Source organism: Capsicum annuum, chromosome 11, assembly GCF_002878395.1.
Source record: "Capsicum annuum cultivar UCD-10X-F1 chromosome 11, UCD10Xv1.1, whole genome shotgun sequence".
In the NCBI taxonomy this organism is placed as follows: Eukaryota; Viridiplantae; Streptophyta; class Magnoliopsida; order Solanales; family Solanaceae; genus Capsicum; species Capsicum annuum.
Genome location: NC_061121.1, coordinates 228,128,505 through 228,140,530, shown reverse-complemented (window position 1 = coordinate 228,140,530; position 12,026 = coordinate 228,128,505). Strand labels below are relative to the sequence as shown.

Below are 12,026 nucleotides of genomic sequence, written 5' to 3'. Positions count from 1 at the left end.
AGTCTCTACTTCGATTGAACACTGCAAACAAAAAATTTCTTCATGCTCTAGTTTCTAAAACAAATTCCAATTCAAACTCCAATGCCAAAAAGTAAAAACTGGAGAGGAAAAACTAGACTTCGATGTCCATGCCAGCTTGTGCACACCTTGAATTATTCCACCTCGTACCTACTACCAACCAGCAGTACAACTACGGAGTAACTCTGCTCACTAAGATTAAGGCAGAAGCGAAGAAATCACTAACTGTTTCACTGTCTCTCTGCTACGATTTGAACCTAGATCTCCCATAGTTTTCACACACAGCATTAACCGCTAGCTACACTCTTAGGTGCTCATTGAATATTTCTTTCTTTTTTACACGAATGCTAGGCTGTTGAGCTCACCTCTATGCCACGTGCGGTGATGCTAAACCGCTATGACAAGCCCAAATAAGCTTCCTCATAAGAGAATATCATATTATCTTAATAAAAATCCAAAGCAGCAAACACTCAACTGGAGCAACAAGCTACCACCCAACTCCTCAATCAGTATACAAAACAACAACATACCCATTGTAATCCCACTGTGGGGTCTGTGTAGGGTAGGGTGTAAACAGACCTAACTCCTATCTCGTGGAGGTAGAGAGGTTGTTTCCGAAAGACCCTCAGCTCAATTACCCATAGGCCGGCAGTTGGAGAAGGTTGGCAACAGTGGACAGACTATCACAAGTTGGCATGCATGTGCCTACGGATTATGTCTACAGTAACACAGATGTTGAATCCTTTGACCATCTATACATGACTGTTCTGTTACCGAAGAACTGTGAAATAGGTTGCTGCTATGACAGGGAATTCAGAAGACTATTGGCAACTGGCAAACCGAGTTGGATTGGGACAACATTTGGGGACGAAAGAAGACTGGTTGAGGAGCAATTGTTAGCTGTGTCTTTGCAATGGCTGTATCACTCATCTGGAGCAAAAGAAATGGAATCGGGTGATAGAGTATGCAAAGAAGTTGCCCTTCACATGCATATTAGACGTAAAGATTTGCCTAAATGGAAAGATGCACTGCAGATGCTGAACCACATCCCTTGATATTAGAAGTGTTAATGTAGTGAGCTAGTTTTTTTTCTACAATTGTATTAGATAGAATCAGATGGCAGCAGTGTTTTCAAAGGCGCGCTTAAGCGCTGAAGTGAGGCTCAAACCGTGTTGAGCGCTTTGCCTCATTTAATGTGTGCTTTAGTGTCATCATCAAGGTTCTAAGGCATACTTTCCCTTGCCAATGAGACTTATGAAGAGGCAAAACTAAACAACTGATATTTCACTTTATCGTAATTCTTTTTTCAATTGATTTGTTCATATATTTGACATTCATGCTTATAATTATTATTAGTCTTCGACTAGACATATAAATTTGTATTTTTTTTCTCCCTTTGCGACTTTTTTTGTTAAAGTCCGTGCATTATTTGTGCTTTGCGCTTAAATCCCAAACAAATCTCAAAACTTTCTTGTATTTTTTGCTTCTGATAACATTGGATGGTAGTTGTTTTGTATATTTAGGTAGCTGCTGAAACTGCACCCAATTTCTCGTAACTTCATATATAGGGCATCTCTAATCCACTTCACTACTAGCATACACACAAATCAATCAATCAAATCAAATTTTTCAACACAAAATACAAAAAGGTACACAGAAAAACTTACATAAAGATGAATATACAGATGAAAAGGCAAAATTCTCCTAGTGGGCATTGATGTTTTGCTTGGAAAAGAGTCCACCACACTCAAAAATGAAAACTTTCTCTTCCCATAACTTGATGCTATATAATCAAATGTCTATAGCATCAAGTTAAGATCTTTTTGAAGCAAACTTGAATTCGATTAATTCAATCTTTATAAATTTCAAATTTAGATGTTCGAAAATTATACAAATAATACTATAACGATGGTCAAAGTTCATACAGTTTGGCTATCGAAAAGCTAAACATGAGTATACATATAAACACTACAATTAAAATTCACTTAATTACTAGCATAGACACAATTAAATCAATGAAATAAAATTCTTTGACACAAAATTGTAAAGGGTATCAAGAAACTTACATAAAGGCAAAATTGTGCTTGTGGATTATCAATGATTTGGTAGGAAAAAATGAAAAATTTTTCTTGCCATAACTTGATACTATAGAATTGCATGTTTGTAGAGCCAACCCCTGCATTTTTTTCTTAAAAAAACAAACAAACAAAAAATTGTATATTTTCTTTTATATATATATATATATATATATATATATATATTATAAAGTAGAGAACGAAGCAACGAGAAAAAGTCACGTGGCAAAATGCTGAGAAGTCACGTGTCAATTTTTAAGACAAAATTTAAGTGTTGTGATAAAAAAATTTATAAAAAAAAATTAACAAACAAACAAAAGACAAAAAAAGAAAGAAAATAAAAGAAAAGAAAAATTAAAAACCGTGCAAAAAAAAAAAAAATAGTAGCAGCATCAACTAGAGAATGAGTCTAATGAAAGAAAGGAAGATAATTGAGAAAAAGAGAAAAAATAAAATAAAATAATAAGGATAACGATGAGTAACAAATTGGTCATTTTTTATTTATTATTGTTAACTATAAAAAATATTTGGATAAATCTTATTGATTTCAAATATTTCTTTCAATTTAAATACATAGATTAGTTTAAAGAGTTTCAATTTTAAAATAGAAACCCATCGTTAAAGAGTTCTAAATGGACCTATACTCTTTTATGTATTTATCTCTTTAAAAATTTAAATAACTAATATAAAAATATAATAACAATACTAATAATAAATAATCTTCTATATCTATATATATATATATAAAAGCAAAACGGAAAGCAAGACAAGAAGCCACGTGGCGAGTTATTGAGAAGCCACATGGCAAATTTTAGGAAAAAGATTAATATTATTGTCATAAAATTTTAAAATTAAAATATATTAACTATTTGAATTTGAAAATGTATTATTCTTTTAAAAATAAAAAGAGTCATTAGCTTAAAAGTAGAAAAGTTTGATTAAAGAATCCTAAATAAACTCTTATATTTAAAAAAAAAGAATCCTTTTATGTACTATAAAATATATTTGGATACATTTAATTTAATAAATAATAATAATAATAATAATAATAATAATAAATAATAATAATAATAATAGAACGTTGTAAATTTGCTAACAAAAAAAAGTGTGTAGTAATAATATTATTGTTGTGGTGATAATAATAATAATAACACAAATTCAAATAGTAAAATAATTAAAATATTTAATGATAAATTTAATAAAATTGATATACTATTAATATAAATTAAATTATAAAATATTAAAAAAATATTTAGTTTGAATTTTTTTTATAGCTTTAAATTGAAACTATAAAAGGATAAAAGATATTTTTAGAGATATAAATTATTTAAATTAGTCTTTAGATAAAGATAAAGTTTGTAGAATTGGTGTTAAATTTTTAAATTTTGAATTTCAAATGAAAGTTACGTAATCTTTTAAATATCGAAAATAAACTCTATACTAGATAAAGTTGAATTTGAACTAACTAAAAGATAAATTTGAATTAAAAGACAAAAATATTTAAATTTAAATATATTAGACTTTTGAATCATTATCTTAAAATTAGAAATTCATAGTTAAGGAGTCCTAATAGATATTTACTATTTCAACTTATCTCTTTTAAAATTAAAATGTTATTTAGTATATTTAGTAATAATAATTAGTAGTAGTGGTAGATATTCGTACGTTTTATAGATTTAATAATTAATAATAATAAGTAGTAGTAGACATTGTTACACCCCTTTTTTAACTCCAAAAAGATATGTTTTAAGGGTCGAAAGGGTTTTAATTATTAAAGTGACAAAAGGTGAAAATTTGTTTCGAAAAAGGATTCTTTTTACCTTCAAAACTCAGAGTCGCCACTTCGCATAATCCGGTGTGCCAAGTTACCTTTGAAAAATCCTTTTCAAAACCATTTTGACTCTTTTAAACTGATCCGCAAACAGAGATTCCGGTTAAGGAATTCTGTTGACCGAGGGGAAGGTGTTAGGCACCCCTCGGTCCTGTGGTTCGACCACGGTCGGTTGGTGAAGCATATCGGCTAATTTTGACACTACGATTATATAAACCACACAAAAGCACGCAAAACAATCAATCAACAAATAAAACAATCCAAAATTTAGTGTCCAGTCCAATTATACAGTCCAAAACAAAAAATGCGAAAATATAAACCTACTCTAAATTAATTCTAGACTAATGCTCTACCCGATGCCTCGGGCCTTCATCATGAACGTCCTCTGGGTATATGATACCTCGGGGCATTCCCCGGAGAATAAATATATACAGATACTTCGGGGCATTCCCCGACCAAATTATACAATTGATTCAAAAGTGATAAAATCAAACCATTCAATCAAATTTCAAACATTCAATCAACCCACAATCTCTAAATTTGTCTATCCGACCTACATCTAGCCTATTCCAATCGGCGTATCTTGATACTACCAAATTCAATTAACGTTTACTTCAAGTTAAACAACTAATGAATCAAACTAATCAAAATTCACTAATTATATCAAGTTTTCAATTCTCGCCCCACTTATTCCCACATGAATTCAGATCTTTCAATTCCTTCATTCACATGAATCAATCAATCAATATCAACCATAGTAATCACGATTGCTCAAACACAATATCAAAACATAGCACCACGTCACAATCATCAACCAAACACAATATTCACTCCAACACATCAAAATATAATAAACATTAAATAAAAGAGGGGAATAGAGTTGGACCTCGATTCGTAGCTTTCAAACTCGATGTATTATTTCGATTAAAACCGTGACCGGAACCTCAAGCCGACCTTAACAATGACCAAACTCGAATCGAATTTCGACTTCAAATTGGACCCAACTCGGTGATTCGAAACAAAATCCAAAAGACTGATGACTCAAAAAGCTCGCTAAAATCCAACGGAAAATCAAACACCCGCAGGGTTCGAACTCCGATGAGTTGCCGGTGATGCGGACGACCAGAACAACCAGTCGTCGGACAAATTTTGTCCGGAATCGTAGAACAACGAAGGGAGGTTTGACCGTTTTATACGAACGACGAACGGAAGGGATGATTCCGGCGAAGCTACTGCCAGAACAGTAACCCAAAATCAACCCCTCTTCCTTCTTCGTTACGGATCTCGACCTCTCTAACTCTATCTCCCTCCCATTCTCGAATCTCTCTCTCTGTTTCTGTGTGTGAGTATGTGTGGAATTGTTCGGTGCTTGATTATTTCGGTGAGGGTCTTCTCTAAATTGGTTACTATGTGTGTATCTTCGAATTTCCAGTGAGTTTTTGAGTTTCCCCGATTTCTGTGAGTGTGTATATATATATGTTGTGGGTATATGAGGATGCACAAGCGGAGAAATCCGATGGTGTCTTTTAAAAAAAATGTGATAGAGGAAGTGTTGATGGCGTTCTCAGTGAGGAAGAAAAAAAGGGGGGAGGGGGGGAATGGAGTCTGTGTATGTCGTTCTTGTTCCCTCAAAAACCAAAAAAAAAAAATGGATCCTCTTTTGTGTGTATATATCCAAATATATAGAGAAGAAGATGGTGACAAAATGGGTCCTTTTTTGTTAGGTTTACCCGTGGTCCCCCTTCTTTTAGTTTGTTATTGTGAGGATAAAAATGTGAGTGGATAGGGAGGTGGAAGCTTTTGATTGGGTAGGTTGTTAGGATAAGATAAATAAGTTAGAGGTATTGTTTTTGTTTATTTTTGTATTTTTGTGGGATATAATTACATAGGGTTGGACACATGGTAAGGTGAACTAAAAATGAATAAAATTAGACTTCGGGAAGGACAAAATTAGGTGTCTACATCATGCCCCCTTTGAATGTAAACACGAAGTGTTTTCAGACAAAGAAGTAGACAGCGAGACCAAATTTTGACCCGACCATTATTCAAAGAAAGAAACAGAAAGAAGAAGGACAACTGGGTCTTGACTTAAGACATCCTACCTACCCAAGTTATGAGAGAATCAAGTCACGGGTATTTCAAATGATTGGAAAGGGATGGACTATACCGAGTTGGAGAGTCGAGTGAGGTTCTATCGAGGTTCCGGTCCACGGCTCTGTCATTAGATTAAAAATGGAAATTACAAGTTAAAGCAAAAATGAAATTACAAAAATCCTATCTATACAACTTCTTTTGGACTCTTGACTTGAGTTTCATCATCCTATTCTTCAGGCGGGCTCCTGACTTGCTATTTCTTTAACTTGTTGCTTGCCTTTCAATTTCCTCACCCTGTTCTCCAGTTGGGTTCCTGACTTGCTAATTCATCAACTTGTTGCCATGCTTTCAACTTCTACACCCTGTTCTGCGGGCGGGCTCCTGACTTGCTATTTTTTAATCTGTTTAACTTTCAATTTCTTCACCTTGTTGCTTGGCTTTCCATTTTTTCGCCCTGTGCTTTGGGAATGCTCCTGAAATCACATCAAAACTGAAAAAAAAATTATTCCAAACAAAGAAATGTATTTTCTAGGAGTTAATTGGAATGACTCGACTAAAAGGTACGTCTTATAGGAATCAAAGGGAATGACTCGACTAAAAGGTACATCTTATAGGAATCAAAGGGTATGACTCGGCTAAAAGGTACGTCTTATAGGAATCAATAGGAAAGACTCGACTAAAAGGTACATCTTATAGGGGTCAAGGGAAATGACTCGACTAAAATGTATGTCTTATAGGAATCAAAGGGGATGGCTCAACTAAAAGGTATGTCTTATAGGAATCAAAGGGGATGACTCAAATAAAAGGTACATCTTATAGGAATCAAAGGGGATGACTCGACTAAAACGTATGTCTTATAGGAATCAAAGGGGATGAATCGACTAAAAGGTACGTCTTCTAGGAGTCAAGGTGAATGACTCGACTAAAAGGTACGTCTTCTAGGAATCAAAGGGGATGACTCAACTAAAAGGTACGTCTTATAGGAATCAAAGGGGATGACTCTACTAAAAGGTACGTCTTATAGGAATCAAAGGGTATGACTCGACTAAAAGGTACGTCTTATAGGAATCAAAGGGGATGACTCGACTAAAAGGTATGTCTTCTAGGAGTCAAGGTGAATGACTCGACTAAAAGGTACGTTTTCTAGGAATCAAGACTTAAGTTAGGAAGTGCATTACCTAAGAAGAAAAATTCAAATTACCCAATCAAGGAAGTGTGTTTCCTTATCAATGTTGTTTGAATTATCAAAACAATGAAGTGCGTCTCCTTACCAAAACTGCTTGAATTACCAAAACAAGGAAGTGCGTCTCCTAGAGATCTTGAATTATGAGTTTTATCATGGTTTTGATTACCAAACCTGTGCAACAACCTTGCCTCTTACATTTGTTGAGGTGAGAAATTACGGCCTTTGATGTTTAGGCTCTGAAATCTTTGATCTGAATGCAACATGTATTCCTATTACATACAAAGAAAACTTGTGAGGTTAAAAACATAGTGGCTAGTTTGTGGATTTGGCTTTTGAGGCAATTGCTCCTGCCCCCGTTACATTTAGCTTTGCTTCCAACCATTAGCATATGTCATTGACTTGCTGTATCATTGACTCAAACTCAGCTTATTAAGAGTGACTCTGAAATAAACACAGTATTTCTGCTTTGTTATATTTCTCAAATAAACCCTTTGAACCCTGGTATTTCCATGAGTTCCCCGACTTCTCTGTTGACAAAACTTCCTGCATGCCTTTTTTTGGGCTCACAATCATGTCTCTTTCATGTGCTAGCTTTTGTCTTGCTTTGTGCAATTAAAGAAGCTGGTAGCCAATTTTGAAATCTTTTCTCACTTGTTTTGACACGGACTTGACTCAAAGACAAGAAACAAAAAAAGAATGACAATTTTTGTTTTGATAACTGACTTAAGAAAGATAAAATTAAAATAAAGAGAAGAAAGAAAAGACAATGAATGTCCCCTTTTAAAAAAAAGAAACGAAAAATTCATCTAAAAATGACAGTCAACACTAATGATTATGCCATGCATTTTGGATTAAGCAGCTTGATCTTTTCATCCAAACTTTCTACCCATTGTTGCTAAGTTAATGGCCTTGAAACTGAGTTGCTTTCTTAGGTCAATTTTATTTAAGACCCCATTCGGCTAGTGGTGCCTTGAAGGGTTTTCGCCAACAAGCTTCTTTTATTTTCTCTCGTCTCACTATCGCCTTATGGTGCCCGTGAGGGTTTTCACCTATAAGACTCTCTCAGTTTTATTTCTCTCTTGATTCCCTATGCTGAGGAAGACAAATAGTTCCCGAATGCATCATCATATCCCTTGCATGCTCCACCTTAACATCCTCAAAGATTGATCTAAAGGTCTTTCTTTGGTTGTAACTTGGCTTTTGGATAAGGTTAGAAAGAAAGGATGACATGAGGCCCAAAAGACACTTGAAGTGGGGTAGGACTTACAACTTTTGGAATAGACTCAAACAATGAGGCTTAACTCATGCCCCAATTTCTTTTGACTGGGTGACTCTAAATTGTTTATTTGGTTGGACCGAGCCCTGAGTAGGGCAGCCTACGTATCTCACCCCAGAGAGAGGAGAATCAGGTCAGGCGTAGTTCTGGCAGCTTGTTCTTTCACTTGATTCTATTTTTTTTCTTTTGTTGACTCTTTTGTTTTTGGAACTTTTCTGACTTTATTTTTATTGACACTCATCTTTTCTTTATTTTTTGACATATTATTTTGAATTTTGTTGACTCTTATCTTAATTCCAAAAAATGGGTATGAAAGAAAATAACACGAAGGCCCAAATGGGGGTAAACAAAGGATGACACAGTGTTTGGATAGCAGAATGAAATGCCTTCATCATATCAATTCTTAAAAATGCTAGTACATAGCATGCAATACGAAAGTGCACGATCAAGATCACTTATGAAATGTTTTAAAACACTAAATTGCCCCGAGCATGTGTGCCACCTCTTTTTCTATACTTGCCCGGCATACAACTCCACTTTGTTGTACATTCCTCATGCTGAAGGACTCATGACTTCATGGAGCTAATTTTCTTCCTGTTCCTCTTGATAGGATCACGTAGACACTATTTCACCTAATTAAGACATGTCTTTCAATTGATGACCAAGTTATCCTTGCGATTCTCAAAAAGTCTTAATTTTAAAAGAAGGCTTCAAGTTGATCACCAAATGCCCCAACACTCTATTTATTTTCTCAGATGCTCTCTTTTCTTAAATTTAACTCTCTGATTCAATGCTTCATGATTTAGCTGGATTTTAAGATCTGACTGAAAATTCCGCAGGCATGTCCTATCACTAGAATCAACATAAAGTGACTGTATAAAGAAAACAAACAAACAACACATATTTGAAACACAAAAGGAAAGGGACACTTCATTTAGTTGAAATAAAAGATAAAAAGGTTTGAACATAAACGAAAAAGGGAAAAAACAAGATAGATCCCGAACTACAACCCTGAAATAATTGGAAAAACAGAAAAGAAAACAAAACAAACTACCAGACCTCTTCCTAGTATGGAGAGGGGTGACTTTTCAATTACTCAGCCTGACATATTAGCCACTGGTTTGCATATCAACATGACTGGAGCTTCCACCACTGTCAGACATATTTCCTTCAAAAAATAAGCTCTGGATCCCCATGCTTAACTCATTGCCTCCCACATATTGTGCAGTACCACGTGCTGGTGAAGAACTCTATGGGATGGTCGAAGGGCCAATGTTTTGCACCACAATTAATTTATCTTGAATTATCTTTTCTATTTCTCTTTTCAAAGTGCGACAATCTTCAGTACTATGACCCTGAACATCAGAATGATATGCACATCGCACATTAGGATCAAAGCCTCTTGAATGCGGGTCAGGAGTAGAGGAGTGATCATGCCCTGCTGTACCAATCTCTAGAATAAATTGGCATAGGATTCCCCAATAGGAGTGAAATTATCTTTTTCCTTCCCCCTCTTTGCGAACTCTGGCCTCGGATGAAATTTGGATTTAGAGGTCCTTTGGTAAATTTGTGGGGTTCGAGGACGATGTTGAGGGACAGGTGCATGCCATTGTGGATAAAAATATGGATGAGCATACAATTGTGCATTGTTCATAGGATATCGAGGAAGTGGAATGGGATTTCTTGGATTTCGGAGAAAGAAACCTTGTTGCAAGTGGTTATGTGGATCTGATAGGCTGACAGTATTGGTGGGTTGGACCTCTCAAACTCTGCTTTGGCCCTGTCATGACAATAAGTGCGTTTTCCTTCTTCTTTCCTTCAGTTTCCCTTGGTTGATTGCAATGTCGTCCCGAATATTTCACAGAATCCTTCTGTCCATCAGGCTCCCCAAATTTTGATGTCTCAAAGCTGGGAGAAAGGTTAACACTTGAAGACATGCCCCAGTTTTTATATGAAACATCTTCATAGCCCATAAGTCCAGGGGAGTTTTTCATATCATTTTCTACACTCTTCATTTTCCCAACCATTTTCTCTGGCTCTTTTGGCATGCTAGGCTTCTTAGTAAGAAATTTTTACGGTTCACTTAACTTAACTATAGGCTCAAGAGTATACCAATGATCATCAATAGTATTGAACGTGGAGTCACTAGTGGACTGGGGAAGCACAATCGTTAGATTGATAGAAAAAATGGAAGTCTTAGTAGAAGGTTGAGCAACAAAAGCACAGACGTTATGTGGTGCTGTGAATGTGGTAGACTTATACTGAGGAGATAAAGAAAGAGTGGTGGAAGTGTTGAGGTGCATTTGACGTGGAATGGATTCTGAGGCATGCTGTGGCGCATCAACAACAGTAAGAAACTGACTTTGCAGTTTTGGTGGAAGACTCAAGGTATTTGCAGGGTCAAAAGTGGGGAACGGAGGTGGAGGCAGTCCACTGGCCCAAGCTCGGTACATTTCCATCATTTGTTGTCTCAGTCTCAAATTCTCTTCCTTTAAACTCTCAATTTCCTGACTCTTTGTTTCATCCATGATGCCACTCTTTATATCCTTGTTGGACACAACTAACTCTTCCTTAGATTTGGTGTGATATGGAGGACCAGCCAGGAAACCACAAACTAACCACCTTAAACTAACTGAACAAGAGGCAACAAATATGTTAGAGTTCAACATTTTTCAAAACCTCTTTTTTTTCTTGAAAAAAAAAGCACCGAACCCTAGAAGGGTGCCTACGTATCTCACCCCCGAAAGGGGAGAATTAGGTGTGCGTAGTTTGTGAAATCTTGCCGAAATGGCCAATTAAACTCTTTTTCCTTTCTTTTTCTTTTTCTTGAAACTTTAAGAAGAAAAGAAAAATGACAAATTGTCAAAAGAATAGACGAAAATCTTTTTTGAATTTTTCAGCTTTAATAACCTATAAAAAATGAAACCTATGATTACCAAAGAAACTCTTTTTGGGTTTTCAATTTTGCACTTCATACGAAAATGAAACTTGAACATATTAAAGGAAAATCTTTTGTAGTTTTCTTTTATTGATGCATATGACACCTACTCTAAATGAAGAGTAAGAAAAAATATTTTTGGATTTTTGAAATAAGATCAACCAAAAATGAAACCTACGACTATTGAGGAAAATCTTTTTTTTTTTGTATTTTTCTTTTCAAGACATGTATGAAACAACTACTCTAAATTAAGAGTGAAGAAAATCTTTTTTGGATTTTTTAAATAAATCCCCGAACCAACAATAGGCTGCCTACGTATCTCATATCCCGAAAGAGGAGAACCATGGGTGCGTAGCTCGTTCAGATTGGACAATTAATGATTGAATAATAGGCTAGACCCTGACTTAAGAGATACGACCAAAGACAGACGATGAACCATGTTAATAAAATCTTTTGAGTTTTCATTTTGATACTTCACAGAAAAATGACATCAACAACTATGAAAGAAAAATCTTTTTGGTATTTTCCTATATGAAATGTAAAAAATTTCTAACTTTTTTTTTGGCATTTTTCTTTTATAAACACATCCTATGAATGAACAAATCTTT

General features: G+C 35.0%; 1 non-coding gene across 1 annotated transcript; it reads right to left on the bottom strand.

Moving 5' to 3' along the window:
- Positions 1–1,743: 1,743 nt before the first annotated feature.
- LOC107847318 lies at positions 1,744–2,245 on the bottom strand. Its single transcript, XR_007047512.1, has 2 exons — positions 2,085–2,245; positions 1,744–1,801 (listed from the first exon to the last, which is right to left on the bottom strand). It is a non-coding gene; the product is annotated as an uncharacterized LOC107847318 (transcript).
- Positions 2,246–12,026: the final 9,781 nt, after the last annotated feature.